This window comes from Crocodylus siamensis, chromosome 8, assembly GCF_052110815.1.
Source record: "Crocodylus siamensis isolate JL-2025a chromosome 8, ASM5211081v1, whole genome shotgun sequence".
NCBI classification, from domain to species: domain Eukaryota; kingdom Metazoa; phylum Chordata; order Crocodylia; family Crocodylidae; genus Crocodylus; species Crocodylus siamensis.
In genome coordinates this window covers 36300383-36314720 of record NC_143402.1, presented here as the reverse complement: position 1 = coordinate 36314720, position 14338 = coordinate 36300383, and the positions used below count along the sequence as shown (strand labels likewise).

The 14338-nt window shown below is 41.9% G+C and overlaps 1 protein-coding gene across 3 annotated transcripts in view; it reads right to left on the bottom strand.

Moving 5' to 3' along the window:
• The window catches only part of DIAPH2 (diaphanous related formin 2), a 768551-nt gene that overhangs the window by 6006 nt on the left and 748207 nt on the right, over positions 1 to 14338 (bottom strand). The gene's annotated exons all lie outside the window — the stretch shown is intronic.

The window sequence follows — 14338 nt, the reverse complement described above, 5'->3', positions numbered from 1 at the left end:
TTTTGAAATAGTCCTAAAAATCGCTTCAAATGAATATGTAAATAAGTAACTAGGATACTGGATCAGAGAAGTTTCACACTGCAGCTGCCAGGCTGAGTTCAAGAGTTCTGCAATCAGCAATAAATTACTTTCTTGATCAGAGAAGCAGGGGTGATAAAAGCATTGGAAGAATTCTGAAGCATAGTCCCCTTGGAAATGCCAGATGACAAGTAAAATGTTAGGTAAAAATGTTGTTCTATAAAATCCCTATGTACTGTAGGTTTGAAGGAAGGCACTTCCAATTTCCTCTGAGTGTTCAATACAAATGTGAAAATGCACCTCTTAAACATGACATATTAAAAGTCTAAGAGTTGTAAGTCTGCTCACTATAAATGTGTACTCATCATTATATAAATAGAAGAGTAAAATCAGCCACTTCCTAAGCATTTGCTGATTGGATGATGTTAACAACTTTCAGCATGAAATATTACAGAGTAATTACTGCAATGAATAATGAATATCTTCCCATTACAGGAAGAAACAATCATGCACTAAAGCCAAATAATTTCAAGGTAAAGTTTTAAAAAGCAAGGAATGACAGAAAAAAAAAGTATTTTAAAAACAGAAATAGATTTGTTCTGGTGGTCCTCAAGACCACTACTGTTTCACTTCTCCCTTGCATTCTCTCTGGGCTATGTCATTTGGGTCCAGAAATTTGGTGAAATGGCAGGTGGTGTCAGTATTAAATAACATGGCTTCTGGAGCCATGGCAAATCATGTTTCTGCCACTCATCCTGCTGCCAAATTTTGGACATGTGGGGATACCTGCAGGCCAGTTCTGGAGAACAGAACTACACCATGGGGCTGGGAATTTTGTAGCAGGGGAAGTGGTGGCTACCATAGCTCCAGTAATTACAGGAACCACAATTAATGTTGCTGTCACCAATTTCTGACCTTGTGCGCCAGATGACGCAGCTGAATATTCTGGACTCATCCAGCCTGCAGTGCTGAATAAGTTGGACACCACTGTGCAAGCAAGGAATAAGCTGACTGCATATAGAAAGGGTGTTGTAGAAACAGAAAAAATATAACATTTAGCTAATCATTCTGTATACTTCTACTGATAAAGCAAAGACAGCTAAGGCCTGTTTGGGTATGTACTAGTTTTGCCACAAAACCAATCTTTCAATCAAATTTTCCTTTCCAAAATTCAAAGCAAAAAAGTCTCCCATAAGTACTCTGTAGAGTGTTATTTCCATGGTATTTGTTGGTGCTTTTGTAGTCTTGCCCTAAGGTGCCTCCTAATCTTGATGAATCCATGGTTAGGGTTAGCGATTTAAGTTACTCCTCACTGACTGAATCTCTCAAGGAAGAAGCATTAACCTCAACAACAATCACAGGGTCAGTAGGTATTAGAAATTAAAATTCAAAGCATATTTGTATTTGCAATATAGCAAGGCGAGTACTGCTGCCCAAGTGTGTTGTGGGTTTGCTACAAGAATGAGCAAAAAGCATCTAGCAGTTGAACATATCAGTGGAAAATCATCAGTAGGGCTATTTATCTAATATATTTTCAATACTACTAATTCAACATGCTCCAAAACAATCATGAGATTTAAAACCATAGCAAGTGCCGCTTTTATTGTAATTACATATCTCCATAAGCCTGAGCCACACTAAAATTGCAGAAGTTGGGAATAGTAGAATTTCCTTCCTAAGTTGAAGACAATCTAAATTTAACTTAATTTCTCATTATTAACAGTGTCTTGAACTGCCTTAGTAAATGATTTGCAATTTGTTAGAGAAAAGGCTTATGTTTTCTAGGGATAGGGAAAAGAAAACATGAGACCATAAATTCAATACCTACATTGGGGAGTGGACTGAAATTCTGGACAATGAGAAAAGACAGGGAACAATGTTTTAGTTATCATCACTGAGATATATCATCAGCATTTGCAAGAGATTTTTCTGCATTCTAGTGTCTCTTAGCAAGACCACAGGGAACAGGAAGTCAATTGCACTTTGATAAAATCATCGTGCCACAGTAAAAATAGGGATGGAGGAGATAATTTATCTGTTATTTAAAATATGTTAATACTTTCATATTGCTAGAATATGCATGGGCTAATTGTTTTTCTTTACAAAACAAAACAGTAACCAATCATTCAGTATGCATGTACATTTCCTTTGATGTTAAAAAGAAACATTTTAGTAAGAATAGATCAGTAGATCTCAACCTTTTTAGACTCAAAGCACCTTTCAGAAAATGCCAGTTTTTAGATTTTACTCGTGTTTTGACTACAAATAAATAATAGAACAATTCTTCAATTGTGAAGAACTCAGAAACACTATAACAGATCAGAATGTTTTTGACACTATGTATTTCAATTTGAAATCCCTGTGTTAACATATGAATTATGTGTAGGTGCCTGTACACCTAACAGTGCTATTATTGTGTGACACCCCTAAAAGAATCACATGGCACCCTGACTGAGAATCACTGAAATAAGCAATAAGATGTGGCGTACTTTAACAGCATGCAATTTTTGAATGGCCACATCTTAGTCAAATCATACCTAGTCTCCTATTCTAGTACTATCCAATAATTTAAACATTTTAATATAATAAAAAAGGTAGACAAACTATACCAAGAAAATGTTAGGATGAAAGATGAATGACAGTGGAGCGTGGAGGGGAAAAATGGAGAAGTGACTGAAAATGCAAGCCATTTTACTTCCACAATGACACCAATAAATTAGAAATGCAACACAGTAAATTCATCAGGGCACTGACACTCCCTTGATGACTGATTTGTATTGTCCTTAGATCAGCTACAATGGGAACAATAGAATAACATTCACTGTCAGAAAACAAATATAATGTAATTCTGAAAACAGACCTATCTAGAAACATTTTAATTTGTTTTAGCAGTGATAGTCCAAAAAACATCCCAGAGGCAAGGCTTTTTGTGATATTTTTCATTGGACAAACTGTATAATTGAGAGACAGCTGCTGGACAAGCTTTTGGGAATCAGGTGACTGAAGGAAGGCATTCCTGATGCCCAAAAGCTTGTTAAGCAGCTAACCCAACTATACAGTTGGTTCAATAAACTATATCACAAAAAGGCTTAGCAATCTGCTTTAGTAATTCCTGTTTACACAAAAATAGTAAGCAGGAGAAAGGAATTATTTTGCTTTTCTGTACAATATCAATGCAAAGATCTCTGAACAAGAAAACTTTTAAAGTCACAAAAACAAATTACATATGGTCCTCTACAAGGTGTCTGGGTTGTAAATCTTGTGAAAATCTTCTATAGCATTCAAACATAAAAAGAACCAGAACTCAGTCTGAATATTCAACTTAAAAGAAGTTTATAAAATGTCTAATGATGCAGGTAGGAGTAAGCACTTACTAAAATAATAAACCCTAAACAAAAGTATTTACCACATAAAGCCAATTGGCTGACAAAAATGTGAAAGCTGATTCAGTGCAGCATAAGCATGAGGTTTTACAATTCCTCTGACAGTAACTGACAAAAAACTAAAGCAGGATCTTTCACAACTGAGGCTGCAATGTGGACTGAATGGATTAAGTAAAGATTTAGTAGTTCTAAAACTTTAAATAAACTGATTACCCAAATGTCATAACTTTACAGAAATGTCCATGGTAGCTGCTATGACAACTATATATTTCCTCTTGCTTTATAGGTAGCCATACTAAACAAAAGGAAAAACAATGTGTGTGTGTATTTATGGAACTGCACTATAACTAGGTAAATGAAATTTATGGCATTTCATATCTGCTAATATAGCAAGGCAACACAAGACTTAAAAAAAAAAATCAACTGCTACTACACTATATAATCAACTAAGACATTCATATCAGCTGACAGGATCATTTCATCCAAAGTAGTAAATGTACAATTAGGTTTAGGGTTTAAAACAAATATCAAATGTATTTTATACCCACCACATGAAATCAAAAAGTAATCTTTATTGTGCAACTTCCACACTCTGTGTGTGTGTGTGTGTGTGTGTGTGTGTGTGTATAGACTTATAGCAACATTTATTGTTAATCTCAGTCTGCTTTATTTTTGCTTCAGTTTAATACTGCATTGAAAATAGGACTCAATTATGCTGTATGAAGCCCAGTTTAAATTATCTTTAAGTGTAACACGAAGGCAGGGGATATTCGACTATCTGTTAATTTCCTGTCAAGAGAATAAGTAAAATAATTCTCAGTAAATGCTAAATCAGGGGTGGGCAAAATGTGACCCAGAGGCCGGATGCAGCCCGCCAGGCCATTCTATCTGGCCCAGGGTTCCCTAAAAAATTTAGAAAATTAATATTTATCTACCTCTGGCTGCCTGTCATGTGGGCCTTGATGGCTTGACAAAACTCAGTAAGTGGCCCTCTGCCCAAAATAATTGCCCACCTCTGTGCTAAATTATAGGCATAATATTTTAATTGTTCGACATCCTTTGATTTCACACTGAAATTTTAATATATTATTTCTCTCCAAATGTTTTATGTACGAGGGATTACAGATCTGCTGGGGGGGAAGTAGGGGATGATTTATGAAAGGTTTTCTATCCTTTCCTTTTCTTAATGCTTCAGCATTAGTTGTATTATTAAAAGAAAAAATTCAATAGTTACCATGGTTTTATTAATAGCTTCTTATCAGCATGAAACTCTGCTGTGTTAGGGGAAAAAAATTATATTTTACAGAACTGAAGTACTAAGATTAAATCACTTTTCTATATTCCACTTGCTTCTTATCCTTCCTTCCAGATAGTAATTCTGTGCTTTCTCTCATTATGAACCTCACTTTCTGCAAATGATCAACTCTGGAAGTAATATAGAGGTTGCATGATCAAACAAACTCAATTATAGTAACCTTAGTGAGATTGAAACACTTGATATCAGAAAAAACCCATGGTCTACAAAACTATAGCTTCAAGGTACACAAATCTGTATTATCCTGTAATGAGTACAAAGATATATACTCTGACGTGTTTAACACTTGAGACAGCAAATATTAGAAACCATTAGCTTGGGCTTTAAATGACTAATATTTGCATAGTTAATGAATTGACTAATTCACAAGGGTTATGTCAAATCTTTGGAATCAGTCAAAGTATCAGAATCAAAAACAAGTCTTAAGATATGAACTTAAAAAACAGAACTATTGATCTTCTGCAGGTAAAATGTCAAAGCTCATTCAAAAAGAAAATGGTTAGTGAGTCTGTGCATTGCATTGTAGCTTCTGTATAAATCTGCCATTTGTTAAATGAGCTTAGATCTCAGTTATGTTCTAAGAGAAATACAGCATGCTCTCACAAAAGTAAAAACTGAAGGTAAGAATCTGTAAGATTCATAGATCAGGGCAGTTAGGGGCTGGAAGGGACCTTGCAAGATCATTGGGTCCAGCCCCCCTGCACTAGGCAGGAAAGACAACTGGGGTCAGGTGACCCCAGCACCATCCAGTCTCCTCTTGAAGATTTCCAGGGTAGGTGATTGCAGCACTTCTGGGGGGAGTTTATTCCACAGTCTAGACACCCTGACTGTGAAGAAGTTTTTCCTAGAGTTGAGCCTGAAGCAGTCTTCTAGGAGTTTGTGGCCATTACTCCTGGTTTTCCCTAAGGGTGCCCTGGTGAACAGTTGTTCACCGAGCCCTTGATGTATTCCCCTGATGTAGCAGTAAGCTGCTACCAAGTCCCCTCTTAGTTTTCTCTTTTTTAGGCTGAAGAGGCCCAAGTCCTTCAGCCTCTCCTCATATGGTCTGCCTTGCAAGTCTCTGATCATATGGGTGGCTCTTCTTTGGACTCTCTCAAGTTTTTCACAACCTTGTTGAAGTGTGTGCCCAGAACAGACACAGTACTCCAGCTGTGGTCTCACCAGTGCTGAGTACAGTGGAAGAATCACTTCCTTGGTTTTACATGAGCTGCATTGGTTGATGCATGTCAGAGTATTGTTTGCCCTGCTGGCTCCAGCATCTCACTGATGGCTCATGTTCATGCGATGGTTGATTATTACCCCTAGGTCCCTTTCAGTCGTGGTGCTAGTCAAATTGGTGCCACCTAGCCTGTAGGTATGTTGGGGATTGCTTGCCCCCAGATGGAGCACTTTACACTTCTCAGTGTTGAACTTCATCTGGTTCTGATTCGCCCAACTCTCCAGCCTGTCCAGGTCCACCTGAATCTGCAGCCTATCTTCAGGCGTGACCATGACTCCCCCATAACTTGGTGTCATGTCCGTGCAAACTTGGCCAGTGAGCTCTTCACCCCCACATCCAAATAATTGATAAAGATGTTGAAAAGCACTGGACCAAGCATGGACCCCTGAGGGACACCACTGGCCACTTCTCACCAGGATGACACAGATCCATTCATAAGAACTCTCTGGGTCCTACCTCACAGCCAGTTTCCTACCACTTAACCATTGAGCAGTTAAGCCCACAATCTTCCAATTTTCCTGCAAGGATATCATGGGATACTAGATCAAAGGCCTTTTGGAAGTCTAGGTATATAATGTTGACCTCCTCTCCCTTGTTCAGGTGGTGAGATACCTGGTTGTAGAAGGAGATGAGATTGGTAAGACAAGACCTGCCTTCAAGGATGAAGCCATGCTGGCTGTGGTTCAGAATCCTACCCTCTGCGAGCATATCGCTTACGTAGACTCCTTGATGAGTTTTTCTAGGATTTTCCCTGGGATAGAAGTTAGGCTGATTGGTCTATAGTTGCCCAGGTCCTCCCTCTTGCCCTTCTTGAAGATGGGCACAATATTGGCCCTCTTCCAATCCTCAGGGATCTCCCCTGAGCACCACGAGTTTTGGAAAAATTTGCCAGGGGTCCCGCAATGACCTCAGCCAGCTCCTTCAGTACTCTCAGGTGGAGTTCATCCAGTCCTGCTGACTTATAAATGTCTAGCTTTTCTAGTTGGTCATGCACCAGCTCAACATCAACAGTAGGAAGGTGGTCATTCCACCATGCCCCCTGTGAGCCTTATCTAGCATGTTTTTCCCTTGGTCTGGTGAAATACCAAAGCAAAGTGGGCATTCAGGAGTTCAGTTTTTTTCCTGAGTGTCAGTTACAGCTGTCCTGAGGTGTTAAGCAGGGGCCCTGTGCTTCATTTGTTTTCCTTCTGCTCCTACATACCTAAAGAAGGACTTCTTATTGTCCTTGATTCCCGTTGCTAACTTAAATTCAGTTCATGCCTTAGCTTTCCTAATCTTCTCTCTACATGTGTGAACCACTGTTGTATGGTCCTCCTTGAGGACTGTCCCAAGCTTCCATTGTGTGTATGCCTCTTTTTTCTTTTTCAAGAGGACCATGATATCCCTATTAAGCCAAAAGGGCCCAGCCCTTCTGCTACCTTTCCTCCACATGGGAATGGTTCTTTTGTGCCTTGAGGATCATGTCCTTGAGGAACAACCACTCTTTGTGCACTCCATTCACCTTCTGTCCCTGGTCCTGCATGGCCTCCCCTACTATTACCCTGAGCCTGTTGAAATTTGCATTTTTGAAGTCCAGGACTTCAATCCTGCTAGTTGATTTGCATCAGCCTTGCGACCAGACAGTGAACATGATGATCTCATGGTCACTGTCGCCCAGGCTACCCTCAAAATTCAAGTCACTCACCAGATCATCTCCTTTGGCCAAAACCAAGCCTAGGAGAGCGCTGCCTCTGGTTGGCCCTTATACTTCCTGGGTCAGATAGAGCTCTTTTCCTAGCTTCCACAGGTTAAGAAGCTATGTGACCAATCCGACCTAGCCAAATGTTCCAGGATTTTCTCTGAGACAGATGTTAGGCTAATTGGCCTATAGTTGCCCAGGTCCTCTCTCCTCCCCTTCTTCAAGATGGGCAGAACATTGGCCCTGTTCCAGTCTTTGAGTACCTCCCCTGAGTGCCACGAGTTTTGGAAGAGTTTCACCAGAGGTCCTGCGATAACTTTGGCCAGCTCCTTCAGCACTCTCAGATGAAGTTCATCCAGTCCTGCTGACTTATAAATGTCTAAATTTCTAACTGATCATGCACAGGCTCAATGTCAAAAGTTCATTAGTGCCTGTAGCATTAAGTGTATCAGCATCCCTACACTGAAAAATGGCTTGAACAAGCTTTATTTGAACATTCCCATGTGGGAACAAGCATTTTTCAGCACAGGGACACTGACACATGTGACACTGGAGTGTGCTGGAGCGCAGTAATTACCACACTCCAGCAGACTCAATTAATTGAGTCTGCTTCAATATGTTGTAATTACAGTGTGTCAGAGCAGCCTCTATGTATGTGTAGAGGTGCCCATAGTCACAGACAAGAAGGGACCTCCAGAGGTCTAACCCCCCATCTGAGGTGGGATCATCCCTATCCACACCATCCCATACAACTGTAATCTAAACTCTACTTGAGACTACACTCTACTCTGAAACAATATAGACCTAACACCCTAACTTGCCACAGGTAAAGGGAACTACAGCAGCCAGTGTCCTGCTTCTATAAAATGTTGGCAACATATGCTCAAGAGGGCCATGACCTCTGCTATGAAGGAAGGCAAAAACTATCACAAGTCCATACCAAGCTGACCATGAAACATGGTTCCTTCCTGACCCCAAATACAGCTATCAGTCTGACCCTGCACTGCGGAAGGAGGGGGAGGGGGAGTTTTGGGGAGAGGTGGGTAAGATCCTCTGGGCAGGAACCTCTGGCTTTACTCCTAGCAGGAGAATCAGAACACCCAAGACTTACCTGTGGCTAACACAGGCTTAAAAACAACCACATAGTAGGAAAAGCATGGGGTGGGGTGGGAACAACCAGCAAAGCCCAGAAGCATGGGAAATACCTATGGGAGAAAATAGGCATACCTATGCCTAGATCTTCCATGATCAGTGGCTGTTCAAACTCTTCTTGAATACATCCAGTGATGGAGAATCCACAACTTCCCCAGGCAGTCTATTTCACTCCCTCATTATTCTAAAGGTGAAGAAGTTTTACCAGATATCCAATCTAAATTTAATTTGCTGCAACTGCAAGCCACTGGTCCACATCCCATGTGCAGCAAAAGAAAAAAAGGTGGTTTCCCTCTTCTTTATGGTGGCCCTTCAAGTATTTGATGTCTGCTATCACGTCCTCTCTTAAGTGCCTTTTCCTCAAGCTGAACATGCCTAGCTCCTTCAGCCTGTCCTCATATATGACTTGTTTCCAAACCCTTGATTATCTTTGTTGCCTGAATCTGGACCCTCTTTATTTTCTCTACATTCTTTTAAAAATGTGGAGCCCAGAACTGCACACAGTCCTCCAGAAGAGGCCTAATCAGTGCCAAGTACAGAGGCACTCTCACCTACCATGTCTTGCACCTAATACTTCTGTTGATGCATCCCAAAACCACACTGGCCTTTTGCATGGCTGCATCACACTGCAGACTCATATTGAATCTGTGGTCTAGCAAGACTCTGAAGCCCTTTTCTATAGAGCTAGATGTCCTCCACTTTGCATTTGTGTTTTTGATTATTCCTTCAAAGGTATAGCACCTTGTATTTGTCCGTATTGAGCTTCATCCTGATTGTAGCTGGGCTGTGGCTGCTCCCACAGTGTTCCCTTGCCCACTGCCACCCAGGGCAGTCCACACTCCTGCCCAACCACAACTTGTACCCACCAATGGTTCACGCTAACCCCGGCCCTGGCCGGTGTCCATAGCTTCCTGGCAGGGCTACTCCAGCTGCTGCTGCAGCTGCTTGGTTGCTGATCAGATCCCCTGCCTCCAGTGGCTCTTCCTGCTCCTCCAAGCAACAGGTAGCATGGGGAAGTGGCAGTAGTGGCTGTGGAGATGCATTCCAGGCACCACAAATCTAGCCCAGTGCAGGGAAGGCTGCAGCCAGGTGGCTCCTGATCATTCTTTAAGAGACCTGCTAGCCTCTCCGATTTTGCCAAACCTCCCCTGGTATCCCACCAAACCTCCCAATTCTTCCAACCCTGTGCAGAACTGCTATTTCTCAGAAGACCCCTCAACTCCCCCATAGACCAGCTAGTGCCTGCAATCCTGCCCAACCCTCTCTTCCCTCCCAACTTATCTAAATTGGGCTCCCGGCACCAGCAAATATCTGTATAGCCAGCATACACTCTACAGTCATGCCACTTCAAGTAAGATCACATCCAGCTCAGCTGGGATCACCAGCCTATCCTCAAGTGTGGACATTCTTCCCCATAGTTTGGTGTCATCGGTGAACTTAGCCAGTCTGTACATCTGTACATGGCCCCAGTGCTTAATTTTTTTTAAAATTTGATAAACATCTGCAGGAAGAGCACACTTAGGGGTTTATTACATCAGTAAATTTGCTGCACGTAGTAAGTCTATGGCTATTGCAAGAAAAGAACTTGGTTCTGATGATTCCCAACTCAGTCCAGGAACCACAAAATAAAATTTACTCTTCCAAGAACTCCAGTGCCTTTATCAGGATGCCCCACCCATGCCTGAAATGAATAAGGAAGGGAATTAAGAGATAAAATTAGCTAGATTCATTAACTCTGTCATCTTTATTTGCAAAAGCATCTATGTTTCTTTTTTGCTAACCCTTCCAAAATAGAACAAGAGCATATGGATGGCTGACAGGAGTTCCATATTCATGCTGTTTATCTCTTGTTATGTGCACATTCTACAGAGTTCTAGGTATAATGATCACATATGATGACTCAAAAGATAGCCTAATTCCAGATTTATAGATAGTAAAAGAAGCTGTCTGATTTTAAACACTTAAGAGTTCAAAAGTGACACATGGGGTGACAACATGAAAAAACAGTGAATCTTTAGGAGAAAATTATTAGCCTGTTATCTCTTTACTCAAACAGAGAACACAAGGACAGGCAGGGAAACAGAAGCATTTTCTCTGATTATCAATTCAACAAGTTAAATTTGACAATTCAAAGGAAATATTGCAAATATCATGGTTCCAATAACTGAGAAACCTGAATTACATATATCCTCACTGGACTTTATTAGGTTTAAAAACAATAGTTTCAGAAGCATTTTAGAAATGGGTTTTAAAATGTAAACTATATTAAATGTTATTTTATTCTGTTGTGTCAGATGTAAAGATAATTATTCCCCCCAATTGAAAAAAAATGGAGCCTAAACTTTTGTAAAAATACATGGACAGTTGTGTAAGCAACTCTGATAATTGAATGTATAACATTTAACAAAAAGAGCATATAGCTGCAAGAGACAGATAGGACTAGAAACCTCATTTTAATTGCAAAAGTAACTTAGGATTCATTTCTGTATTGTAATACAAATGTGACATGATATAAAATGGAAAGAGTATACCCCAATCCAATATGCAAATAATGACATAACTGCCATTATTTATTTCATAGACATTAGGGGTGGAAGGAACCTCACAAGATCGTCAGGTCCAGCCCCCTTCCCAAGGGGCAAGAAGTCAGCTAGGGTCAAAGGATCCCAGCAAGATAAGCATCCAAATGTTTCTTGAAGTGTCCAGAGTAGATGCCTGCATCACCTCTGAGGGGAGTGTGTTCCAGGCCTTGGGGACTCGAAAAGTAAAGAAGTTTTTCCTTATGTCCACCCAAAAATGGTCTTCCAGGAGTTTGAGACCTTTGAACTTTGTTTTCCCTTGGGGTGCCCTGGTATTCTCCCAGTTCCCTTATGTACTTACAGGCTGCCACCGAGTACCCTTAAGCCTATACTTCTCCACGCTGAAGAGTCTCTCAGCCTCTCTTCATAAAGCCTGCTCTCTTGCCCTCTGATCATGCATGTGGCTCTCCTCTGGACTTTTTCAAGCTTCTCCACGTCCTTTCTGAATTGCGGAGCCCAGAATTGGATGCAGTACTCCAGTGGCTTCACCAAGGCCAAGTACAACGGGAGGATGACTTCATGAGTCTTGCTTGAGATGCATCAGTTGATGCTAGCCAGAGTTTTGTCTGCTTTGTCAGTTGCAGTATTGCATTGGTGGGTCATGTTCATTTTGTGGTCAATTATGACCCCCCAAGTATCTTTCAGTCATGGTGCCAGGGAGTGTAGCACTGCCAAGCCTATAAGTGTGACGTGGGTTTTTTCTCCTGAGGTGGAGCACCTTGCATTTCTCGGTATTGAATGCCATCATGTTTTCATCCACCCACCTTGCAAGCCTATTGAGCTCAGCTTGGATCACCAGCCTATCCTCAAGTGTGGACATTCTTCCCCATAGTTTGGTGTCATCAGTGAACTTAGCCAGTCTGTTTCTGACACCAGAGTCCAGATAATTTATAAATACATTACAGAATACCGGTCTAAGAATGCAGCCTTGGGGGACACCACTGGTCACTATGTGCCATGTTGATTTGTTTCCATCAGCTACCACTCTATGGGTCCGACCTTGGAGCCAGTTCCCCAGCCATCAGACTGTAAGGTTGTCGAGGCCACAGTTCCCCAATTTTGCCATGAGGACATCATGGGACACCAGGTCAAAGGCTTTTTTAAAGTCCAAAAATATGATATCAACCTATTCTTCTTTGTCCAGGTGATATGTCACCTGGTCATAGAAGGAAATGAGATTGCTCAGGCAAGACCTACCTGCACCAAAGCTGCGTTGGCTATCCCTCAGAATGTTGCCTTCCATTAGCCTATCGATAATTGTTTCTTTGATGATTTTTTTCCAAGATCTTTCCAGAGACTGAAGTCAAACTGATTGGCTTTTTTCCCGGATCTTCTTCCCCATTTTCTTGAAGATAGGCACCGCATTGGCCCTCTTCCAATCTTCAGGTACCTTGCCCAAGTGACATGAGTTCTCAAATATCCTTGCCAGTGGCCATGCTATGATGTCAGCCAGTTCCTTTAGCATTCTTGGGTGTGATCTATCTGGACCAGTTGATTTGTGGGTGTCCAGCCTCTCAACGTGTTCCCCCACAAGATCTTATCCAGCGATGGGTGTATATTCACCCTTACCCTGGTGATCCTGCAGCTTGTCGGGTAGGGGGGGTCCCTTCGGGTTGGTGAAAGACTGATGAAAGTAATCATTAAGCAGACTGGCTTTTTCCTGGGTGTCAGTTATCAGCTGCCGCATTTGGTTTATTTAATAAATTTCATAGACATTAGAGCTGGAAGGGACTCTGGAAGATCGAGTCCAGCCCCCTGCCCCAGGGGCAGGAAGTCAGCTGGGGTCACAGGATCCCAGCAAGATAAACATTCAATTGACTCTTAAAGGAACCCAGACTAGGTGCTTGCACCACCTCTGGTGGCAGTCTGTTCCAGGCCTTGGCGGCTCGGACTGTAAAGAAGTTCTTCCTTATGTCCAGCCTGAACTGGTCTTGGAGAAGTTTGGGATTTGACCTTGTCATCCCATGGTGTGCTCTGGTGAACAAGGGTTCCTCCAGATCCTGATGTACACCCCTTATATACTTATAGGCAGCCACCAGGTCCACCCCGGCCTGCACTTTTCCAGGCTGAAGAGTTCCATAGCTCTCAGCCTCTCTTTGTAAGGCTTGCTTTCCTGCCCTCTGATCATGCGCATGGCTCTCCTCTGGACTCTGTCAAGCTTCTCCACATCCTTTTTAAATTACAGAGCCCAGAATTGGATACAGTACTCCTGCTGCAGCCTTACCAAGGCCAACTATGGCAGGAGGATGACATCCTGGGATCTTCTAGAGAAGCATCTATGGCTGCAAGCCAGAGTTTTGCTCACTTTGCTGGCTGCAACATCACATTGGTGCCTCATATTCATCTTGTGGTCAATCATGACCTTCCAAGTCCCTTTTGGCCGTGGTGCTAGCAAGCATAGCACTGCCGAGCCTATAAGCATGCTGTGGGTTTTTCTTCCCAAGGTGGAATACCTTGCATTTTTAGGAGTTGAAGACCATGAGGTTTTTGTCCACCCAATTTCTGAGCCTGTCAAGGTCAGCCTGGATCACCATCCTGTCCTTGGATATGGATGCTTTTCTCCAAAGTTTGGTGTCATCAGCAAACTTGGCCAGTCTGCCTCTGACACCAATGTTCACATCATTAATGAAGATGTTGAAAAGGATAGGCTTAAGGAAAGAGCCTTGCGGGACCCCACTGGTCACAGTGCACCACAATGATTGACTTCTGTCAACTACCACTCTGTGGGTCTGCCCTCAAAGCCAGTTCTCCAGCCAGAGAACTGTGATGTAGCCAAGGCAGCAACTGGTCAGTTTTTCTATAAGACAATCATGGGATACCAGATCGAAAGCTTTTTTGAAGTCAAGATATATGATGCCAATCTCTTCTCCCTTGCCCAGGTGATATCCTGGTCGTAGAAGGAGATGAGATTGGTCAGGCAAGACCTACCTACAACAAACCCATATTGGCTATATTTTGCACGGGTCCAGTGTTGCACTTGTTTTTTTTTCCAAC